The sequence below is a fragment of the Equus przewalskii genome, chromosome 24 (assembly GCF_037783145.1).
Source record: "Equus przewalskii isolate Varuska chromosome 24, EquPr2, whole genome shotgun sequence".
NCBI lineage: Eukaryota > Metazoa > Chordata > Mammalia > Perissodactyla > Equidae > Equus > Equus przewalskii.
The window spans coordinates 29,815,460-29,839,294 of NC_091854.1; the positions used below are offsets into that span (position 1 = coordinate 29,815,460).

The 23,835-nt window shown below is 42.8% G+C and overlaps 1 protein-coding gene across 7 annotated transcripts in view; it reads right to left on the minus strand.

The window, feature by feature from the left end:
• The window catches only part of PDE4B (phosphodiesterase 4B), a 486,699-nt gene that overhangs the window by 64,641 nt on the left and 398,223 nt on the right, over window positions 1-23,835 (minus strand). The window contains exon 2 of one of the 7 annotated variants that reach the window (XM_070592244.1): window positions 5,317-5,511. The exons of the other annotated variants lie outside the window; for them this stretch is intronic. The gene's annotated coding sequence lies outside the window, so the exon portion shown is untranslated. The remainder of the gene's footprint in view (window positions 1-5,316; window positions 5,512-23,835) is intronic. 7 annotated transcript variants of the gene reach the window in all.

Below are 23,835 nucleotides of genomic sequence, written 5' to 3' on the forward strand. Positions count from 1 at the left end.
AAAAGCACAGCATGCGGTCAATTCATTGGCCACAAACGCACCGCTCTAAGCTCTGTGGGGCCCTAAGTGCACCTTTATCATCCCACAGTTAAACCCTGCTCCTCACAGATTCCCATTCCCATTTCTCTCCTCTCACTTCTACTAAATACCCAATTCCTGCGGCGCTGATAAGATAAGGACCAATTCAGCAACCATCCCCCTTCCGTGCCTCAGGAGGCCTTTCTGTCTCCACTGTGCCCATCCATTTTAGTGTCCCTCCTGCAGCTCCTCTAAATCTTTCTCAAGACCTTGCTAGTTTCAGTTACACTCCTGCCCATTTACACCTTTAACTTCCTGTTCTCAGAGACCCTCCCTGCTCCACCCTGCACACACAGTTATGTCTCTGCCATCCAGCAGCAGCCTATAGGCTTTCCTCTAGGCCTTGTTTCAATATCTGATCCTTCTCCTTTTACTTTCGCCTTCCATAGAAATCGCTTTAAATTGTTTCCACTTCCTCACCAGCCCCTCGCTCCTTCAGTGTTTACAATCTTGCTTCTGCTCCTCCATTCATGGCGATTGCTTTCCCTCTCTCTCGGTTCCTCTCAATTCCCAGGGGCCTCCTAAATGTGAATTTCAGTGGATGCTTCTTAGCATCCATTGACATTTGACTCCGCACCTCTAATCTCTCCTGCAGCAATCTTGTTTGCTTCCACATTTTTAAGTGTTATTTTCATTTAGATGGTTCCCAAATCGTCAACTATGATCTGTTACTGAAGTGCCACATATACATTTCCAAACCACCACTGCATCCTACCACATGATTCTTCTGCTTCTACAAACTCAGACTCATCATAAGATAGGTCATCACTGGAAGAAACACTGTTCAGGGGAAACAGGACATCCAGTTTCCAAAACTGGCTATTCCACTAACTTGCTGAGTTTTCACGGGCGAGTCATTTACTCTCATTGGATTTTCTTCCACATGAAACAAAAGGATTGGGCATAATCGTAATGAATTTTATAGCAATGAAATTTGTAATGCTATGTTTAAAAAGATAAAGCCATCATCTTCCTCCCTCCTACAATCCACCCTTTTTCCTGATTTCCATATTTTTATCAATGGCACCACCATTCCCCTAGTCATCTAAACTTAAAATCTCAGCTTTATCTTCCATGCCTCCATTTTTCTCAAGTCCTACAAGCCACTGGTTGGCAGCCTCCGTTGGAGTGGGCTGCCTTGGAAACATCCATCGCACCCAGCCCCCTTCCCCTTTCTCCCGTTATACACTAGAGTCAAGCCCTCGCTGAACTCACCAGCATTTCTTCCACAGTCCCTTTCTTGCTGGTCTCCATGAAAAGATGGATTTTCTTCATAGGTGGCTCTTATCACATCAAGTCACCGCTCAACGATTTTTAATGACTCCCATGTCTCAGCAAATACATCTGAACACCTTTATTTGGTATTCAGGGTTCCTCACAACCCCGGTCTCACATCTCATACTCGTCTCCTTTACTTATTCTCTGCTGCAACCACAGAGATGGATTTGTTCCCAAAACAAGTCCTGTCATTTTCACCACCCTCTCCAAGTTTGTGCTGTTTTCTCTGCTGGGTGATGTTCTCTATAATCCCTTATTGAAATGCTTGCTCTCACTCAAGGCCCAAGTCAGATGTTAATTTCTACTTGAAAGCTTCCTTGATTCCCACAGCTGGAAGCCATCGCTCCCTCTGACAACCCAGCACCATCATGTTCCTCTCACTGACCCTTTATCATGTTCTAAGCTGATTTATGACTTACATATGCTCATTTTTCCTATTATCTGGAGGGCAGAGGCCATGTCCTCTTTGTACTCAGAACAGTACTGCTATTGCAGGCTTGTAACAGGAGGGGGATACAAGAATGAATTAAATACTTAATATTGTACTTAGCGTATGACAAAACAATAAAATAAAAGTCACAGGGAATGTGCCCTTAAGGAGTTGTCTGGAGACAAATTACTACCCAAGGAGACAATTAAAGAACAATATTTTCTAAAATATTAACACCAAATTGAATTGCTTCTGCTTTAGATTCAGATTTCGTTCCAGCTCAGCTCCAAGTAACTGGATGATATTAGGCACAAATCACCCTGGGTCACTTTTTCCTATGAATAAAATGTAGACTTCTCAGATTTAGCCAAAAACAAACAAAGACATCCAGTTAAATTTAAATTTCAGACAAATAATTTATATACTATAATTAGCTCTTATGCTAAAAAATTATCTGTTATTTATTTGAAATTCAACTTTAACTGCGTGTCCTGTGTTTCATCGGGCAACACTAAATAAGGGAAACTGTTCTTAATCATCTCTGGGGCTTTCTGCTTCAGCATTCTATGCTCAATAGCATTTTCAGAGAAAGGAAAGATAAAACTGGGCTGTTCCCTTGGCTCGTAATTCTTCTCCCCGAGATCTTTGTCCTGGGATGGTAGCTCAGCTATAGACTCAGAAGCCCTCTCGACTCTCTTGCATCTCAAGCCACGCCTCCTTCTCCAGCCCCCTCGCCTCTCTGTCACCCCGTATCCCAGTAGCTTGCTTTCTTTTCACTGTCTGAAAGGATCCTCTTCCCTCTTCTGGGTGCTTGTTCATCGTCTCTCTGTGTCACTAGAATATAATCTCGAGAGAGAAGTGCCTCTACCGTCCTTCCTACCACTGTATCCCCAGCACCTAGAGGAACGCCTGGCACATGAAACACTATTTAAATAACCGAAATATACAGTACATGCTAAAAATAGATTTTTTGACCAATGAGGGCTAAGGGGGTTCAAAGAAAGAAAGCTGAGTGAGGGTTAATGTGGTCAGAAAAGACTTCCTGGAGGAAGTGGGATTTAAGTAATGCCATAAAGCAGTGGTTTGAAGGGAGAGTGGGAATTACCTGAATAAGCTTAGGAACATTTTCAAGCTATCCACGTCCCTGCCCTCCCCCTCGTCCTCACTGGCCCTATCAGAATGTAGGGTGGGAGATGAGCCCTGTGTTGAATGTCAAAGGCTTCCTGGATGATCCTGATATGACCCGTCCAACCCCATTTGAGAACGTCTACCATAGAGTATGGGTAGGATTTGGTTAAGCAGAAAGCATTAAGAATGCTGTTAGCGTAAAGAACGACGTGAGTTGAGCACAAAGAGAAGAAAAAGAGTATTAAGCATCAGGGTATGGAAGTACTGCTCAGACTAGAATGGAGTTAAGGAGTTTGTGCCTTAGCTTGTAGGCAGTGGAGAACGAAGGAAGGCTTTTTAGAAGGCAAAGAAATTGTAAAAATGGGAATTGGTAACTATAATATATACAAGGATCAGAAAACTATGTTGTACCAAACAAAGCCCACTGCCTATTTTTGTAGATAAAGTTTGATTGGCACACAGCCACACCCATTTGTTGACATATCGCCTATGACTGCTTTTACGGAAAGCTCAGCACAATGCCTGTAATGCTCGTTCCTTGTCAAGGTCTGTATGTATGTCCTAAGATCCTGCCACTGCAGAAATGGTCTCATTACCAAGACCCAAGTACTTCCTTTTATGTGATGATTACATTCATACATTCATTAATTCCTAAATACTCGAAAGGATTTTGTATATACAGGTACTGGATTAAGTGCTGGTTTCCATATTTACACTATTGTGAGTCCTAGGCCTTGCTCGTTTATCATATTCCATCTATATGTGGTTCTGATAACACATATCAGTGGTATTGTAGGGTCTACTAACCTGGCACAAAATGGGAAGATACAGTTATAAATAACCACATAGCAAGTTCAAGTCTTTTCCCAGAAACTGATATCTGACAGTTGGGGATTGGCATGAAGTGGATTCCCAGCAATAGCACCAGACACATGAGCAGGCTGGGTGTCATGGCTAAGTTTTCCGGTAACTCCGGAAATATCTGCTCTTACCTCTTTCCCTATATAGTTACAAAACACTAAGCCCCATCCTTGTCACCCTTCTAGTCCTCCCCCAACTCTAAGTCTTACTTCTGGGAATGATCGAATAATGTAGGCAAGTGGCTAGAGTCTGGTTTCCTAAAAGCCTCCTTCTGGAAGCAGCACAGTCTCAGACGGCTTTAAAGGAGCTTTCAATCTCCTCCTACCCGCGAGGGTAACATGGAAGCAAAAATTCCTTTGGCTACAGTAGATCATGTAGCATTTATTCAAGAAATAGTAATCCAGACAGAGTCTATTGTGCTAGATGGTTGGGTCACAGTGGTGAAAAAATAACCACTAATGAATGGCTTGTGAATAACTAGTCTTAGTGCCTAGCTAGAGTTATATTCCACTATAGGCAATTTGATTGGAGTGGTGAGGACAGAGGGGTGACAATCACTGGGTGCCGTGCAAAACTAGAGGATGGTCGCCTAACGAAGTCTCTGGCACTTCTTGGAGGAAGTGGTGCCCACGTGATAAACTGAAGCAGTTACCTAGATAAACAGGAGGCTGGGGGAGGAAAGCCAAAAGAAGAGAAGTTCTAAAGGCCCCGAAAGAGAATATGAGGCCCGTGCTAAGAGCTTGTTACAATCAGTTGCTGGTGACCCAAGAATAGCTAAACAGCTCGGTGGTAGAGCCTAACCACTCTGGTGCGTCGCTCAAGGAAGCAAGGGCTTTGCTTCTGTTCCACTTTTTATATCGTCACCAAATTTTTTCATGAATTCTGGCCATCACTTCACCCTTTGGAACATCAATTTTCTCCTCTGTCAGATGGGGCTAAGAAGACCTCCCGTGCAGGATGCAGTGACACACTGTGTGGGAAAGCGCTCTGCAATCTCGAAAATGTGACGGGTTATTATTCCAGTTCCTGCCGCCACCCAGGCCACTCTCTATTGCCACCCTCTGTCATCCATCCAGGTTCCCTCAGCAAATGCAAGCCAATTTTAATGTCATCTGCTGACGATAAATCAAACAGGGTGATCAAGAGCCAAAAGACCAGCTTTTAGGTTCTCTCAGGCTACACAACACCACAGCCCAGGTCACGGTAACAGAGAACAGTCAGATGGCCATCCGGGAAACTTAGCAAACTGGGCGATCTGTAATTTTTTTGTTTTTCTTGCTCATTTGACAGATGTGAAAACTGGTACGGGGAGGAGGCTCAAGAACGTCCCCAGCTAGGAAGGAAGGCTGAGGAGGTCTGGTTATCGGAGAGCTGTGCATCTCCAAACCAGTGGGGCCCTTCTGCTTCAGCCCTTCCTCAAGTCCTCCAGAAGCCAGCGCAGGGGCAGTGAACCGCAATTTGGAAGAAGTTTACTTTCCCCATTTTCACCCAGTAATGCGTGTCCTAATCTGCCCCACCCCCCGCCCCACTTCTAGGCTTACTGTAATTGACTAGTCCAAACTTCTGTGGTTTGGGAGGCTAATGGACACCTTCCAGACAAAGATAATCAGTTGGATGAGCAGCAAGTTCCAAGCTTTAGAAGGAGCTTCCTCTAGAGTTCCAAAGGCCCTGTGGTCTTGTCACTTGTATTTCTCCCATCCAAAAGTCATTCCTTAGGAGAAGCTCAGCAGCCATCCCTGCAAGAAACAGGTCTTTGTAACTTGCATGGGTGTGAAAACCAAACCTGTCACTTGGGAAAGGAACTCAGCTATGCCCACGGGGAGGAGAGGCTACGGAATAGATTCACGACCCAGTTTTAGGAAGTATTTAAATGAACATTAACATTTTCATTGCATTGTTATTATTCTGTCATGAGGTCACACTCACAGGTTTACAAGAATTCCTTTTTCTAATCCCTCTTGTGTTTTTAAAACATATGGACAGGCAATCTGGTGTAGTTAAAACAAAAAAAGAGGCTATCCTAGAGGCAAGAAGATTGGGAATGCTGCCCCAGCCTTGTCACTCTCTAGTATTGAGGGTCTTGGCTGGTTGGTAAACCTCTCTGGGCCCCAGCTTCCTCCTCTGTGACACAGAGATAACATTCTGAGTCCTTTTCACCTCAGGATCAACTGGAGCAAGAATGACAGCCACAAGAAGAATGTGAAAGAAGTGGCTGGAGGATCACGATCTCTGACTCAGTCTCCTGTAGCCCAAGCCTCCTACGGGCCTGGGAATGCAGCAGGCCCTCAGGAAATACTTGCTGGTCAAATGAAGGAACTCCAAGACGGGTCTTTAAAATAATGGGAAAAGAGTGTCCTTAAATTATTAAAAATTACCAATTGACAAAAATCTGCTTATCCAATATTGGTCGTCTGGTGAATACTGAAGCCACGTGAGGCCTAGAATACATTTGTAGCTTGTCCTGTGGTCCATTTGTGAACAAAGAAACGCTTTTCTTCTGAGTGTTTCAGAGAACTAGACCCCATGCACACATACAAACACACATCGTACACATCTATATTAACTGTGACTAGGGAGAAAATGGGGCTATTTGTAGTATTCATAGCTTGATCTTCAAAGCTCGCCCATCTAAATATTATTTATCTGTAATGCCACGTTTGGGTGAGGAGCCACAGTAAAAAAGGTAGCAGACTGGAGAATAGGCCATTTATGAAGAATACATTTGGATACTAGAAATGGACCGGTTGTGATGGCCCAATCCATCCAGGGTAGACAGATTGCCCTGGTATAGAATCACCCCCCTAAAGGAACTCAGACCCTCCGGGAAATCCAAAACATAAGGCAGGGTAAAGGCCTTGAGTGCAGGGTCTGCGTCTTAATTCATCTTTGCAGTCATAGCCATTCACACACTGTAGGCATCCAATAAATGTTTGACAAAGGTATTAATGAGTGAGTGACTGGGGAATGGAAAGAGCTCGGGCCTGGGAGTCAGGAGCTGTGGGTTCCACCCCACACTCTGTCATCAGCTGTGTGAGCACAGGGAAGTGGTTCCAAACCCCTGTCCCTCACATGTGAAATGGGACGGTTGGGTAAATCAGCAGCCCAGAGTCAGCAAAGTACAGTGAATTGGCTGCTCTCTGAGCTGGGAGACTGTGCCACCGTCTCCTCCCCACCCTAATATGGTTTTCAGTCTCCACAGTAGACAATGAGAAGTGAGTCCAGCCAGAAGTGATGTTCCAGGCTGCAGTCAAGAATGTATTCTGAGTGTGGTCCAGGCACCCAGAGCTAAACTAATCATTTTCCCTTGCACGGTCAGTATCTCAGGAAGTCTGGTGAGAAAGGGAACTAAAATCACCAGAAAATGAATTTATTCAAGGAAGCTATTGACTTTGATCAGCCACTCTGCTTGTTGCAGGATAAGCCTGTCAACCCCGAGAATGAAATAGGACCTTTGAAGTTCTTCTTACATAGCTGAAGAAGACAAGAGCAAGAACACTAGAGAGAAGACATTCCTCTGGATGCCCGTGTTGTGCAATAGAGCAAATGTCCCCCATATGCATTTTGGTGGATTTTAATATTCATGCCTTTATGAGTTGATATTACAGCATGTTATTTTTCCTTGTAATATTTTTATTCTCAAATTTAGTATTATTAAAAAGTACTATAGGAAAGGCCACCATGAGCAGAGTGCTTTCCACTTCACTAGGTGTTTTCAGATCCGTGTAAAAGACGTTTCAGGATCCAGCGGCGTCCTCAGGGGAACCATCCAAGGGAGAAGGCAGAGAAGATGATACCTCAAGTTCCATTGTGTGGAAACTCTCCTCAATTTGCCAGAGAATGTCTGTAAAGTGGAAATCTAAAAGATATCAAGTACAACATTCAACTGACGGGCCACATACAGGTTTCGCTGACATATTGTGAGACTGTGTGGTTAGTGGAAAGAGCACCAGATGTGAAGGCTTGGGTTCAAGTCCAGACTCCGCCCCCTAAGAGTTGTTTGACCTTGGACAGATGACTGATTTTTTTTAATGGGCAGCAGTTTACTTATCTTTAAAGCATATGCAATAATCTCCCCCATAGTTTCGCTGTGAGGATGTAAGAGACTGTGAAGGCCCAGCACACAGTAGGCATTCCATGAACGCTAATCCTCCTCTTTTGCTCCAGAGAGCTCTGCCCTTCTGTGGTCTACTCAGTTCTTCCATCACCAAACCAACCAAGTGAGACCTATCCATCAGTCAGGTAAGCTTCGTCTTCTCTTAACTCCACTTGCCAAAATATGTTCTCTTTCCCCAGAAATATACTACTCCTCCTATTTTCAAAGTTTGAATGAAGAGCCCCACCCAGCCTGATATGACTAGTCTGACTTATGAGTTAATCTTAAATTTGGGAACAAAAGTCAGCGTGAGAACAAAAGTGTATTGGTATGTTGTTCTGTTGATGAAGTTAATAAGATATTAAATTAGTATGGTGTCATAGGATTTACCATTCTTTTTTTTTTAATTTTATTTTAAAGATTGGCACCTGAGCTAACATCCATTGCCAATCTTCTTTCTTCTTCTTCTTCTTCTTCTCCCCAAAGCCCCCCCCCCCCCAGTACATAGTTGTATATTCTAGCTGTAGGTCCCTCTGGTTGTGCTATGTGGGACGCCACCTCAGCGTGGCCTGATGAGTGGTGCCATGTCCGCACCCAGGATCCCAACCAGTGAAACCCTGGGCCACCAAAGTGGAGTGCTCAAACTTAAACACTGGGCCACAGGGCCAGGCCCTACCCTTCTTTCTTATATATGCTCTCTAACTATATATCTGAGGAATTTATAATAAGGAGCGCAACTTTGAAATGATACCTAAATTCATTAACAAATGAGTAAAACAGCTTTGGCAGACTGGTACATACAATGGAGTAGGTCACAATAAAGCCACCTATTCTTACCATGTGAAGTATAAGGTAAGAAACTATAGTGGACTAATAATCTGAATCATTTAACCCTACTATTTAAGATTCTGCAGTGAATGTCATCATGCGGTGGCTTTTTGGATAAATGCATGAGAAAGTGCAGTCTAGGTGACAGCATTCTTGTGAGGACCTCCTTTCATTCTCACTGTTTGGATAAATTACAAAACGAAGCAATGCCATTGTTTTATTCCACCTGCTTTGTGGAAGAGTTTGAGAATTGCTTTTTAAAATTTGTTTCTTCGTCATGTTTTTCTGGTAGAAATTTAGTATTGAGAGCTGTCTGTAACCTGATGAATTTTGAAAAAGCTTAAACCAATACCTTCATTATGTGGTACAAGTTACTTATAGAAATATTGAAAATGGGCAAAGCCCAAAATGAAACCTTACAATACAAATATCCGTTCACGAAATGGGAAACGGTCCAGGACATTAAGTAAAAAGCGGTGTTCCATCCTTAGGGATCTAACACAAGATCCTCATGGAGGAAGGGAGGGAAGCGACTCTAGGAACACTGAGAAATTCAGTCATTTTTCCCAAGGTCCTGAATCAGAATCCATGTGACTCTGTTTAACAGTCAGCGAAGGGTGATATGGTTAATGGGTGTATAACGAGGAAAGAGACAAAGGAAGAAGAAAGGATCAAACACCAGCATGTGGCAGCTCAAAGACAGAACTGAAGAACCTCCACAAAATCAGGCAACTTTGAAATGACTAAACTTAATTCCAGCCTAACAGTGTGAAATACAACATTCTTCAGGAGGACAAGTGTTTCTGCATGCATCTTGAGTCATTGAATGTCAGGGCCTGGAAGTGTCACCTCACAGGCAAGAGCCTAACTTCTGAGCAAAGAAGTTATAGGGAATTATTATGCACTTCATGCATGCTCTAAGGAATCCTGTGCAGAACTTGAGAAAAAATTCACATGAACAAGAACTGCTATGAATTACTGAGGACCTATTATGGGCAAAATATTCATTGATGCAACAAATCTGTGTCAGCCACTCTTCTAAGTCCATGATAATGAACCAAAATTACAAAAATTTCTGCCTTCTTGGAGCTGATAGTTCATTATTTAACGACATCTACACAATCCTAACAAAAGCCACAGAAGGTTATTATTCCTATTTTGCAGAGATTTTAAAAAATCGAGTAACTTGTCTAAGGTCACAGAGCTAGGAACTGATGAGCCAGAATTCAGATCCAGCTCTGTGCAGCTCCAAAGCCTGAATTTTCTCCTGCTCTGCTACACTATCTCCTATGAGCAACAGAAAAAGGATTCTAACAAGGGTCGAGAGATCTACTGCAACTCGGATGAGTCTTGTCCATAGATGTACACTTTCCTGTTTGCAGTAGACAGACCACAACATACGAGGCAGCAGCTACTCTGTACCAATAGTCAGGTTCTCATTCATCCAAAATTTATTAATCAGGTATGTGTCAAACCTTAGACCAATTCCTGGGGATACAAAATAAGACATAGCTTTTGCTTTCAAGGAGTCTAGTGGGGAAGAAAAACATAAAAATGGATCATCATAGCACAGCATGAGAAGGCTGAGGAAAAGATAAGCCCAGGATGCTCAGGAGAGTGCAGAAAGCAGGTTAACACAGACTGAGGGGAAAGGATGTTGACCCTTGAGTTGAGTCTTAACCAGCTGGGGTTAGCTTGGTGAAGAAAGGGGAGGTGGAGTGAGAAAGTGCTAACGTGCTTTGAGTAGAGAGAATGACATGTGCAGGGAAGTGAAAGGCAGCACGGTGTTTGAGAAACTGCAAGTATTTCGGTGTGATGGATGGAGCTTGAGAGAGAGGCTCCTGAAAATTGGCTGTACTGTATTTTAGCAAGATACGCGGCAGACAGGACAGAAATTGGGAAGCATACTTAGAGATCCAATAATGAGCCATGAAACTTATTTAATGGGTCTTGGCCAGTATTTATTTACAACAATAAAAGACTAGTCTAGAATAGAAAATACCAGCTATAACATGGAGTAAGGTATTGTTTCATAAAACACACACATATGTGGGGACCGAGTCTTGATGTAAAATGCAGGTCTTACTGTGAGTCATGATTAAAAAAGCACTGATCTACTCTGTACCTTCTAAGGGGCAGACTGTCTCCTTTGGACCTATTCAACAGCGCTCCCCTGGAGCCCCAACTATCTATTCTTTTCTGCAGACAAAGAGAGGTTGCTTGGAACAAACTTGTCCCAGTTTCTTAAAGACTTTCCATATTGCTAAATCCATGATCTAATTCTAAATCTCAAGTGGCTACACAGATAAACTCCAACGACAAGGGCTATTTCTGAAAAGCAATTAATATTTCCATTTTGAAGAAGTGAGAAAAAATACACACGTAAAATGAAGCTTCAAATGACTCTGAGAAAATTTGGTGCCAGTAAAAAGTTTTCTGACCCAGCTATGTTTTCCACCAGATGAATCACCCAGGTACAGAGCCAACGCATGTGAGTCATGCAACACACTCGATGTTGTATCTTTGTCTTCTTTTCCTTTACACAGGGATTCTCCCTAAAAATTTTTTTTGGATTTTATTCTTCACTTTCTCTCCTAGTTCAAGCAATTTCTTGCCAGTTTCTTTGCTCTTTGATTTTTCTCTTACATTGTTTAATCTTGTTTCTCTCCTCTTTTGTCTGATCATTCTGAAGTAATTAAAAAGTTAATAAACAACAAAAATCCATATAAAATATGGCTTTAAAAAAGAAAGAAGTTAAAATGTTAATTTTTTTCTTTTAAATTTATTACTCGTCTATTTGCAAAGCACAAAAGTCAAAGAGAAAGTTAACAGAAGTTGTTTAATAGATACTTCTTAACTAAATTACCTAATATAGGCTATTAAGACAGTGGAGATTGATAAAAATGAGTCAAAAATTCACTCTGGGCATAAATTACTTAGATTGTTGGCCAATATCAGTAGAATTAATCAGAAATTGTGTTTGGTGGGTCAGCACACACATTTGTCTATGAATCAACATTCAGAAGTCAGTGTTGGAAAGGACGGATTACTTCTCCAGGCCTAATGATTTATCTTTGTCTAAAGATACATCTCTCTTCTCTGAGCTGTAAAAACACCAAGTCTTATTGGGAGGAGCTTTTTTAGAATCATAGACTTCTTCAACTTGAAAACAGTCTGCAGGATTATCTGATCCAGAGTCTCTCAACCAGTTTTATAAGCTTGAGAACATAAAAATATCACACGCCTGGCCCTTACCCAGATTCCGATGGCCTCTTGGTTGGGATTCTATGCTTTTTATATCTCTATTGGCTAAGAAGAGTTTGTCACGTTTTATTTTCCATGGCTTCCAAAGATATTTTTCTTTTATTTTTTTTAAATGAAAAATGCAATGTTTGATATGCTTTGTTCAACTATGTTTAGAACTTGGGAATCACTGATGTAATCCGCCTCTCCATCTTACAGATCAAGAGAACGAATCTCAGAGACGGCAAATGGCTTTACCCCCAGCTCCATCCTCCATGGCCCTGGGACAGTACGTGCAAAGAACACAGCACATGTCCCATAAATATCAAATTCAACCATCTTAAAAATGGCCATAGAGGGAAAAAATGAGCACGGAAGTGACTGACAAGAAATCATTCACGGAGCTATAATCCCGTGGCCAACATTTACTGGGCAGGGTGATTTTCAGGGGATTTCAGAATTTGCCCTTAATTTCTGTCACATTTTAGTCACTCTGCCAAGAGCCCCAGGCAAACAACGGCTGCACGTGAGGGGACACTTGTGCAAGCAAATGGTGTGAAAACAAAGCTGCTTTGTTTGGAGCGCCTGCGAGCTCGTCCCTCCCTGCCTAACCTCGAGGACCTCAGGAAAGGTCATTTGTGAAGTTCTGGTGTGTACATGAGTAAACTTGAATCATCGTGTGTCACAATCAGAACCACTAACCCAAATGCCAAGGGCCAGATTACTGTGTCCTCCCCAAATATGTCAGGTCTGGGCTGCCGTGTCACCAGGGTACCCTGGCTGTGTTTGTGGTTCATCTTACCCCCAGGGAGCTCTGGCCCATTACAAACATTTATACTTAAAGCCATAGGAAAAATATCTTGAATTCATTCATATTTACCTAGAAAGGACAGAAGGACAACAGAAATATTTATGTTACTTTTCCAATTATGTAGAATTAAAATGTCTGAGGGAGTCTCAGGCACAGATCACATCTAAAATGTAGAAGGAAAGGGAAAGTAGAGTTGATTACCTGAGTAATTTGGACACAAACAATAAGGAAAGAAGAGTGTATTTTATATGGGGCAGGTGTTTGAATTATGCATGTTCATTGATTACAGTGATCAAAATTACAGGAAACTTTTTTTTTTGGTAGAAGATTAGCCCTGAGTTAACATCCGCTACCAATCCTCCTCTTTTTGCTGAGGAAGATCGGCCCTGAGCTAACATCCATGCCCATCTTCCTCTACTTTATATGTGGGATGCCTGCAATAGGGTGGCTTGAAAGTGGTACGTAGGTCTGTGCCTGAGATCCCAACCAGCAAACCCCGGGCCGCCAAAGCAGAGCGTGCGAACTTAACCTCTGCACCACCAGGCCGGCCCCTATGGGAAACTTTTTAACCTGCTAGCTCATTCTATTTAATAACCATCGTTTCATTTTATGGACATCTACTACTTGATAGCTGTGTACTTAGTGCTTTCTGTGCCTTGCTCTGTTCTTCTTACAATAACCGTGCAAAGTCAGTATTACTAACTTCGTCTTTCAAACTGGTAAGCAGTAAAGCTGAGATTTGTATCCAGGGTTATCTGTCTCCAGATAAGGAATTGACCTTCAAAGCCTCTAGTATCATTCTAAATCCTCATTTTGCCTTTTAGTAGCTGCGTGACCTTGAGCTAGTTGCCTAACCTCTCTCCATCTCCTTTTCTTTATCTTCAAAATGAGGTTAATGACAGTCTCTGCCTAAGCATTTGTTATATGGCAAATAAGCACGTGAAGCCCTCGCTGGCACAGAGTATGCATTCAGCCAGTGGTGGGCTTTTGTAATTACTGTAATGATAGCTTATTATCAGTATATCTGCACATAACCTGGACAGTTAAGATGCTCAGACATTGGGACTAAAATTTTCTTGTTGACCTCAATTATCTGGAAATTTGTTGTAAAGATCAAATCTCAACTCATAATTACATGATGGGAAAAGATCAGGTCATTGCCAGTCCTTAGGGCCCATGGAGCTCAGCTTATGCTGTGTCACATATGTGGACCCATTTGACGTCAGGAGAAATTGTCTTAACATAGGTCACCAGGCTTGCAAAACCCAACAACCATAAAGTCTTCTCTTTAACAGGCTGGTAGCTCTGAAAAGAGGGAAATATGAATAAAATCCACAAATTCTGTAATCATCCCCAATGAATTAGTCCCTCATTTTGAGAACATGGGAGAGTAGACACCAGTCTCAACATAGCTGAAAACAAAACTTACGAGTTTTCTGAGTAAATTTTATAGAATAGGGGCACCATATGACAGCACGTTGATGTGCACAAGAGCCTGATGTGGCCTGGTGGCTCACTGCTCTGCTGTCACACTGGACCTGTTTACCAAAAAAAGCCTAGATTCTGGAGTCAGACTTCCTGGATTCAACTCTTGGCTTCTCCACTTGTTAGCTTCCTGATCTTAGAAAAATTATTTAATCTCCTTAAAGCTCAGTTTTCTTATCTGTAATATGGACATTTTAAGGACACCCACCTCGCTGTATTTGTTTTAAAGATTGATGGAGATATTACATGTAAAAGCACTTAGCCCAGAGCCTGCCTGATACAGCGGAAGTGCTCAATAAATGCCAGCTATTGCTCTTTGTTGTCAGTCTGAATCTTTCTGTGTCAAGTAAAGATTTTGCACCCCTTCTGCATTTATGAGATCTTGACAATTGGGAGACAAAATGGTGATTTCTTGGGTAGAGGAGTTGCCCTTGAAAGAAACCTAGCAAGCTGAGGTACAATGGGACAAAGCATCCAGCTTGGACCTCTTAGGTATAAGGCTCAAACTCAGCCAGTCAGTTTCCATCATCATCCCGACGGGCTGCGTAGTTCATTCTGTATACATCATTCTTTCATGGAAGCCATGCTTCCTCCCTCTGAGCTGAGGCATAAGGGGTAGTGGGGGAGGGGGAGGGCTCCTTGTGGGCAAGGCTCCAAAGCAGCTTCATGAAAGTTTATTATGGGCTAGGATCTAGCAGGGGATGCTAGTGTACGTGCTTACTCCTCGCGTTGGAATTTACCCCTGCTTCCAAATCAAGCATCAATTAAGTTCAGCCACTGAAGTGTGATGGCTGAATGCTATAGAAGACTCATTTGGATTTTGTGTCAGATTCACTTTTTATTCATGATATCAAATCTCAAATGAACTCTCAATGCTGCCTGAATCCCCAATGAGTACTTACTTTCTGTGACACTATGTCCTACCTTCTTTCTTCTCAAACCTCCCATCTGCCTCCCCCTCCACAATTTAAACCATCAGATGAGAAAGAACTCTCTGTTTTTATTGACTATGTGTACAAACCTATCTCATAAGATTGTTATGATGATTAAATGAGTTAATAAATGAAAATTACTCAGAACATTTTTAGGCACACAGTAAACTTGCGAAAAGTATTTGCTACGACGATAATTCTTATTACCTGTGCCCAAACTCATTTCTTCCTTCTTCCCTCTATCACTTGAGGAGGGGTCCCTGCTCCTGCCAAAGGCCAAGCCCTCACCTGCTTTCTGGATGCCACTGCCCTATACCTCCTCTAGGATTGTTCCTTTGATATTTCCCCTCTCTCTCCATCATAACCTCCCTTTCTCTCTGAATTTTTTTCAGCAACATACAAATATGCTGTATTATTCTCAAGTGTTCAACCCACTCTGAATCTGGCTTCTATCCTTAGAAGTCCAACAAATCTGCTCCTATCAAGATCATCAATGACTTCTATGTTCCAAAACCAGTGGTCTCTTTTCTATCCTCTACTGACTTCAACACAGCTGATGGCCAGCTCCTTCTCAGAATACTCTCCTTTCTCATGTTCTGTGACACCACACTCCTCAGGGTTTCTTCCTACCTCTCTGATTATTCTATCTCAGCCTTCTTCCCAATCTCTTGCTTCTCTACTCAGTATCTAAATGTTGTCATTTTCCATGGATGTGGTCCTGGACTTGTACAATCCCTTTACACTCACTCATGCCCATGGATTTATTCACAATTTATATGCTGAAAACTCAAAATTTGGATCTCTAGCCTAACCTTTCCTATGCCCACATGACATCTCACAACACTCCAAATTCACAGCTAAAACCAAACTCTTGATTTCCTTCTCATCCCACCTTCCAAAATTTCCTCTTCTAATCTTCTCTGTCTTAGTCAATGGCACCAAGACTATGCAGCGGCTCAAGCCAGAAGCCTGGATTTCATTCTTGACTCTTCTTTCTCTTAACGTTTCTACCTTTACCTCTCCCATGTAATCCATTAGTAAGTCTTGTCTATTCCCTCTCCAGAATACATTGCAAATCAGTCCACTTCTCTCCATCCCCGCTCCTCTGCCATCCTAGACTAAGCAAACATCACCTCTCACCTAGACCGCCTCAATGTTCCTCTCACTTCCTCTCTTTCCAATCCAATTTATTATCTACATCGATGTCTGTGCGAGCTCTAAAAGTTATATAACATGTCCCCCTCCATTTTTTCCACCCTTCAGTGGCTTCCTAACTTGCCTTAGTGTAGTCCTAATGCCTTTCTCTAGTCTACAAGGCCCTACGAGATCTGGCCACTGCCCATCTCCACCAAAACTTCCTACGCTCTCCCCCAGCTCACTCCACTCCAGCCCCACTGGGCTTCTTTCTCAAATACACCAAGCTCCAGATCTTTGAACCTTCTGTTTCCCTGCCTGGAATAGCCCCCTTTTCCATTTTTTGCTTTCTGGCTTCAAGTGAAATGTCGTCTCCTTTCCCTTCTCATTATTTTCTACTTCTGTGACCTCTGAACATCCTTCAAAGGACTTATCAAAATTTGTTTATTTTCTTGTTTATAGCCTGTATCTTCCTCCTCCTGGTCCCAAAGGCATAATTTCTCTTTTATTTACCACTATCTAACAAAATGCCTGATACATAGTGGAATCTACATAATACTTGCTCAATAAATGAACAAATAAGCAGTCATCAAAGTGTTAAACTTAGGAGTTGAAATCAACTGAAGCAGAACTTTGGCCAAACTCATTTATAAAGCTGGACCATGACGAATTATTCTCCCAGAAAGTGGTGCCAAGTTCTGTTGATGATGGAGCATCTCGTGACTGTGACCTGATCTTTCTTTTCTCCAGTTTATGCAGATTATATGCCTCCTCTGTGAACTCCTTACCCCTGACTATTTAATTCCTAACCAACAGCCAACTTTAGTTCCCCGTCCTTGATGAAATGCCTCCCCATATTTCTAGCCCACAAGGTCCTTGTGATACTCAGCAAACCTATAGCACTTGCTTAATGATTTTATTCCATTTTTTGCATTTTTTATGAGCCAGACACTGGCTTAGGAAACGAGGCTCAAACATAAAGTTCTTTGAACTAATATTTATTCAGCATCTTTTATACCAGGCTATATTAAGCATTTTATAATATTAACACTCATTAATTCTCACTGCAAACCCATTTTCTATTTAACAAATATTTTTACAGTACACACTATGTATTAGGCCCTAGACTAAGGACGGTACAGATACTAATTCAGTTAATCCTCATGACAAACCTAAGAGGTAATTTGTGTTATTGTCCTCATTTGATAGTTTGGGAAACTGAGGAAAAGACAAGTTATTTGCTTAAAACCACAGAACTAATAAATGACAGCCAGAATTTGGGCCAGGCAATGAAGCTCCAGAGTCTCCATTCTCAACCATCATTCTGGACGACTTCTCAACTCCGGTCAGGGAGGTGTGACTACTCCTGTTTCACCAGGAGAAACTCTGGACTCACAGGGTAACTTTGCTGGGTTATGCATTAATTTACGTGTCCAGCATCAAACATTTACAGCCTGCCTTCTAAACACTGGGCGCTGTGCCGAGTTCTGAGATACACAATGTTCAAACAGCCTTGCCCTCAGGGAGTTCACAATCCAGCTAATTCGCGGGCATTGTGGGATTTAGACTTAAGGGTTTCTGACTCCAAAACCTGTGACCTTTCCAGGATCCCATTCGAATAGAGTTAGATCAAATTGTTTGGGTTCAGAGATGAGCCCTCAACCAACAGGTGGTGGAAGTGGGACAGCTGGGAAGGGTTTCACTGAGGAGGAAAACGCCACTTTTATTGTTATTTAAATAGCTAAATGTTTCACCTTTAGGTATCATCGCCATCCTCCGTCATTGCACTCTCCTTGAGGCCTGGGACTCTAATTTAATATTGCTCATAGAGTTTGGGACAGTGCTGTAAACACAGTCAGTGTCCAATGAAGGGATCTCGAATGAGCTGTGACTAGTTGAGTTCTCACGACAGCTAACAAAGCTGGCAGTATTGGTTTTGTGACACTTCAGATTTCTTCAAGCTTCTTCAAACCTCAGCACTTAATTACCACAGCAAGACATACACGAGCTTTTCCTGGCTCTTTGGGGACTGTGACTCAAGGACTGAATGCCATAAAACCAGGAGGCATCCGAATATTCTCTTTATCACACGGCCCAGGTCATATGCACTTGCAGATTCAACACTGTCCACCCTGGGGAACCTCGCAGCTCTGTCCACCACTACCACGCCCTCCGGAGTGAGGAGTTCTGACCCTGTGACCACAAATTGCCTTGTGTTTATGTTGCCAAAATAGGCAAAGCAAATCCTCACATTTTCCTCACCAGTGCAATGGGGAAGCACCAGGGCCTTGGTCCTTGGAAATGATGAAAAACCAACGCAGATTCATACAGAACAAACAGCACTGTTTGCCACACTGTCTTGTTTGTTTTGGAGGAATGAGGATTTATTAATAATGAAGTTTCGCCATGCGGCAGGCACATCTGGGTCACAAAGAATCAGTCATAGACAGTAACTCAGGAAAAACCCCATTAGGTCACCTCGTCCTGCCTCTGCCAAGGCTGTGGGCTATGTTTCTGCCTTTTGAGTTTTAACAGCATTTCAAAATAAAAGACGAGATTAGGAGCGATCTCTCACCTGTGATTCAGAAGTATCCTGAACGATGGTGCCTACGTGGGGAAAACGTAAAACAAAACATGCAAAAAGTTTCAACTCCTCCAAGTTTCAACTCATAACTCTGAGTAGGCTGTTCCCTCCCATTTGCACAGAAAGAAAATTGACTAGTAGACTTCAATTAACAGAAGCACGTGGCATCTTCTACAGGGACTCACGAGCAAAGGAAAAAAGTCTACATTTATTTACTTATTTAGCACTTATTTATTTAACCTTCTGGCTGGGTTGCGTGGGTGGATTGGGTTTTACATCCCGAATTACAGAATTTGCGATGGGAATGCGTGTCGGCCGTTTGCTGGAGGAAAGAAAGACTCTGTTCCTTGTCCTCTCTTGTAACAGAGCCGAGGATCCTACACGTCTGTTTAGAGGAGTTAAAATATGTAAGAGCATAACCCTAGCTGGGCTTCCTTTGCTGTGTCGTCTGTGCTTTCCTCCGGACAGCACCCTGAGCCGGCTCTCGCTACCTCTTCCTTGGACCACTGGACGGGCCTCTACTTGGTCTCCTCTCAAATCCCTCCAGTGCATCTGGCCAACGGCTGCCACAATCGGAATCAGCTAAGATTTTCTGAGAACTGACTACATGCTTGGTCTGTGTATAACGTGATCAAACATGTCTCCTACGCTTTAATTTAATTCTCGCAACCACTTTGTGACATAAGGAAGGGCACAGTATGGACAGTAGCCAAAGACATGGGCTCGGGATCGGCAAAAGAGTTTTCACTCCTAGCTCCACCACTTGTTTCTCCCCCAGCTTTACTGAGATATAATTGACATATAATACGGTGTGAGTTTAAGGTGTACAGCATGATGATTTGATATTGGGAAATGATTACCATAGTAAGCTTAGTTAACACATCATCACTCCTCTACTTTTTAATGGAGACTTTGGGAAAATCAATATTCTCACCTGTAAAGTGGGAATAAGAATAGTACTGACTTCACAGAGCTGTTTTTGTTTTTAAAAAAACTTTATGGAGGCTTATTGAGCATATTACATACTTCACCTTTTTCAAGTGTATAATTCAACGATTTTTAGTAGATTTATTAAGTTGTGCCGCCATCAACATAAATCAGCTTAAAGACCTCTACATCACCCCAATATGATCCCCCTGTACTTTTACTGTTAATATCTCTTGCTCCTGCCCCACTTTTTGTCTTTATATCTTCGCTTTTTCTGGGTATTGCATGTCAATGAATACAATATATGGTATCAGACAATATACAGTATCTCATATCTGGCTTCTTTCCCTGAGCATAATATTTTTGAGGTTCACCCATGTTGTTTGTAGCATATATCCTTAGCTTGTTCCTTTCCACTGCTGAATAATATTTCATTGCGATTAGCACCTTTTGTCTACTCACTCACCAGATGATGGACAGTTAGGTTGTTTTCACTGTTTGGCTATTATAAATAATGCTTCTGGGCCCACCCCGTGGCTGAGTGGTTCAGTTCGCAGCTCCACTTCGGCGGCCCAGGATTTCACGGGTTTGGATCCTGGGCATGGACATGGCACCGCTCATCAGGCCATGCCAAGGTCGTGTCCCACATAGCACAACCAGAAGGACCCACAACTAGAATATATCACTATGTACTGGGGGCTTTGGGGAGAAGAAGAAAAAAAAAGATTGTCAACAGATGTTAGCTCAGGTATGGATCTTTAAAAAAGAAAAAATAATGGGGCTGGCCCCATGGCCAGTGCTCCGCTGCAGGCGGCCCAGTGTTTCGTTGGTTCGAATCCTGGGTGCGGACATGGCACTGCTCACCAAACCACGCTGAGGTAGCGTCCCACATGCCACAACTAGAAGGACCCACAATGAAGAATATACAACTATGTACCTGGGGGCTTTGAAACAAAAAAAGAAAAAAAGAATAATAATGCTACTAAGAACATTTGTGTTCAAGACTTCGTGTGGATATATGTCTTCAGTTCTCTTGTGTAGACACCTAAGAGTGGAATTGGTGGTCCATATTTTTAAGAACTCACAGAGTTGTTTTGAGGCTTAAACATTATACAGAAATGGCCTAGCCCCATACTAGCCAGGGAGAAACGATCAATGAAAATTGTCGTTGTAGCTGTTGTTACCGATGCTCTTTTTAGGAGGTTTCATTTTGCTTGTTGTGCAGATGAGGAGGTAAAATAAACCTTAGAAAGCATTCTCAGCTTGCTCAAGATCACACGGCTAATCGATGGATGAACTGGAATTCTCTCCCATGTTTTCTGACTCCAAGCCCGGCACTGTTTCCTGTCACCAGAGCCAAAACCACATTAGCCATCCCGAGGAGCACAGCTCTGATAACGCACTGCCCTGCGGAACTAACGGCAGTGGCTCCTCCGCGCACACAGAATGAAATCTCAACCTCTGTGCTAGGTAAACAAAGCCCCCTATTATGTTTCCCACCTCCCTTTCTTCTCTAATCTCCCACCACTTTCTGCTCCCCCACCCCCATCTCCCTTCACTCGTCCCTCAGGTTGACTTTTATTCCAACACTCAGCCCCCAGTCTTTGAGCCCCTACACCTTTGTCTGAGCAAGATCTGCCTCCTTGAATAGTATTTCTCACTTCTGCCTCATGAAATGTTACCCATCCTTCAAGGCAGAGTTCAAATCCTATCTCTTATACCTTCCTCATCCTCGTAGCTCTGGTCAAAATTAATCTGTATTCTCCTAATCCACTTGGTTATAATAGGTGCTCAATGAACATGCTGATGTGAGCTGAGATGACTGAAAACACTCAGCTGTTTAATGAATGACCCAGCAATGGGAAGCACTATTTTCTTAAAACTCAATAAAAACTCATTTATAAAATTCCTAGGTATATATAGCACAGTGCAGAGTGTTATTTGGACTTGGGATAGGGTGCTGTTCCTGACCACCCTCCTTCCTTCGTGTGTCCAGAGCGCTTTATTCTTATCACACTGTGCTGTATATCCATGTACGTTTGTCTGCCCCACAAGACTGTGAGCAACTCCCGTGAGGAAGCTGTGTCTTATTCCTTCCTCAAGACACATCACCCAGCACAAGGGCTGAGTCATGTAGTCGTGGTGAGTACTCACCAGGCGCTTTTAGAGCGAATGAATGAATGAACAAAAGGGTGAGTGAATGAGAGAACGAGGTGCTCTCTCTCTCTGTCTGACGCAGAAAACCCTCACAAGTAGGCAGTACTCTCTCGTCTGACGTCAGAGTTCTAAAAGCAGTTCCCTTTTAAACAAGACTCCGTAATCTTCCCATTAGCTTACTGCTAATCCCACTTTCTCCAGACGGCTCACCTGATTAAGTCAATAAGTATAAACGTAGAATATTTTCCTCCCCATCCAGTTCCTTCCTTAACCCTTTCTAAGCAAATGTCACAAAAAAGGGAATATTTAAAGAGAAAAATTTTCCAAAGTATCTTTATGTGAGCTCTAAGACAGAGTGACTTTTCCTAAGTGGCTGGTTGGATTCTACCAAGGATCCAGCAGAGGGCTTTGTACATAGTACGAGCATTGTAAATAGATGTTGCATAACTGGATCCAACAAACATTTATTAAGTGTGGATGGGCAAGACCCAGGTGCAACTTTGCAAGACTCCTGGCATAAGGGGACTAACAAATATACGTAATAGTAACAGTAATGACAGCTATGTATTCAGTCGTTACTCTGTGACAGGCACTATTTTAAGGGTTCTACGTGAAATAACAAATTTAATCCTCATAACAACTTTAAGAGGAAGATATTAAAGATGAAGAAAACGAGGATGAAGAAGCTGAGGGATAAAGAAGGCTTAGGAAGTCATTATCCTGATAAGTAGAAATAATTAGCCTAATAAGTAACAATCTGGCTCCACAATCTCCCTACGGAATGCTGTTAAGCTTAGGAGAGGGACCATCTCCCCTTCATTTTAGTTTCCCCAGCACCCATAAGCACTCGATGGCTGCTATTGAACTGTGCCAACTACAACGCCGGCAAGGGTTAGGAAAATAGTGGACACACTGTGGTATGCAACAATAATAGGGCCTAATGTCAGGGTGGGAGGGGGTGGACGGAGCCCAGGTGCAGAGCCAGACCAGTGAGACCTGGGCTTCAACTCCAGATTCGCCGGTAACTAGCTCAGCGGCTATATCTTCTGTGACAAAAAATTACCCATCCCCACACCACACAGTGCCATTTCTGGGCCAGGAGCCATTATGAAAGTTTGAAGGCTCTGTAAGACTAGATTCTACACTCAGAGACTCAAAAGATTTCACAATAGAGATGATTAAGTCTACAGTTAAAAGATTCACCTCAGGTCGCACACCTGGTTGGTACCAGTACTAAAATTCCGTTTCCTGAGTTCCAGCCCAGTGCTCTTTCACTTAAGTCACAGAGTTTCATTTGAGGTAGGGAAGTCGAACAGAACACTGTAAGAAGCAAATTATTCAAAATGGGACTTTCCAGAGCCAGCCTAGAGTTAGACAGCTGCCTCCTTGTGTTCAAGGGAGGCACGCCCCAGTTTCACTGAAGATCGGAAACCTAACTCTCTCTCCTGTGATGTCAGAGGCTGGGATATCTTCTAAGTAGTGAGTAATGCTCTGCAGATAAGTCTCCCACCGCTCTGTTACGTCCTAAAAATTCTCCCTTGCCCCTTTTCCCTGCCAAGCTCTCTCCTGCTCAACACCCCAAAGAAATACCTCTCAGCGAAGAGGACTCATTCCTAGAAGAAAGGGAAGCACTCTCGCCTGCCTGCTGGCTCAGCTATTTCCCTGAGGGGACACAAGGGCTTGAAGCACCTTTTCTCATAAATTCTCTCCAGTTGTAGAATCTGGAGAAAAGAACGGATTAAATGTAGAGTGAGAACTGGATGGTACTGTGAGAGAAAGCTGTGATTGGAGCAGCAGACGTAAACATCATCCCAAGGGTGTAGCTACCTTTAAGACAGGCACCTACAGGCGTGGGCACCACCTGCA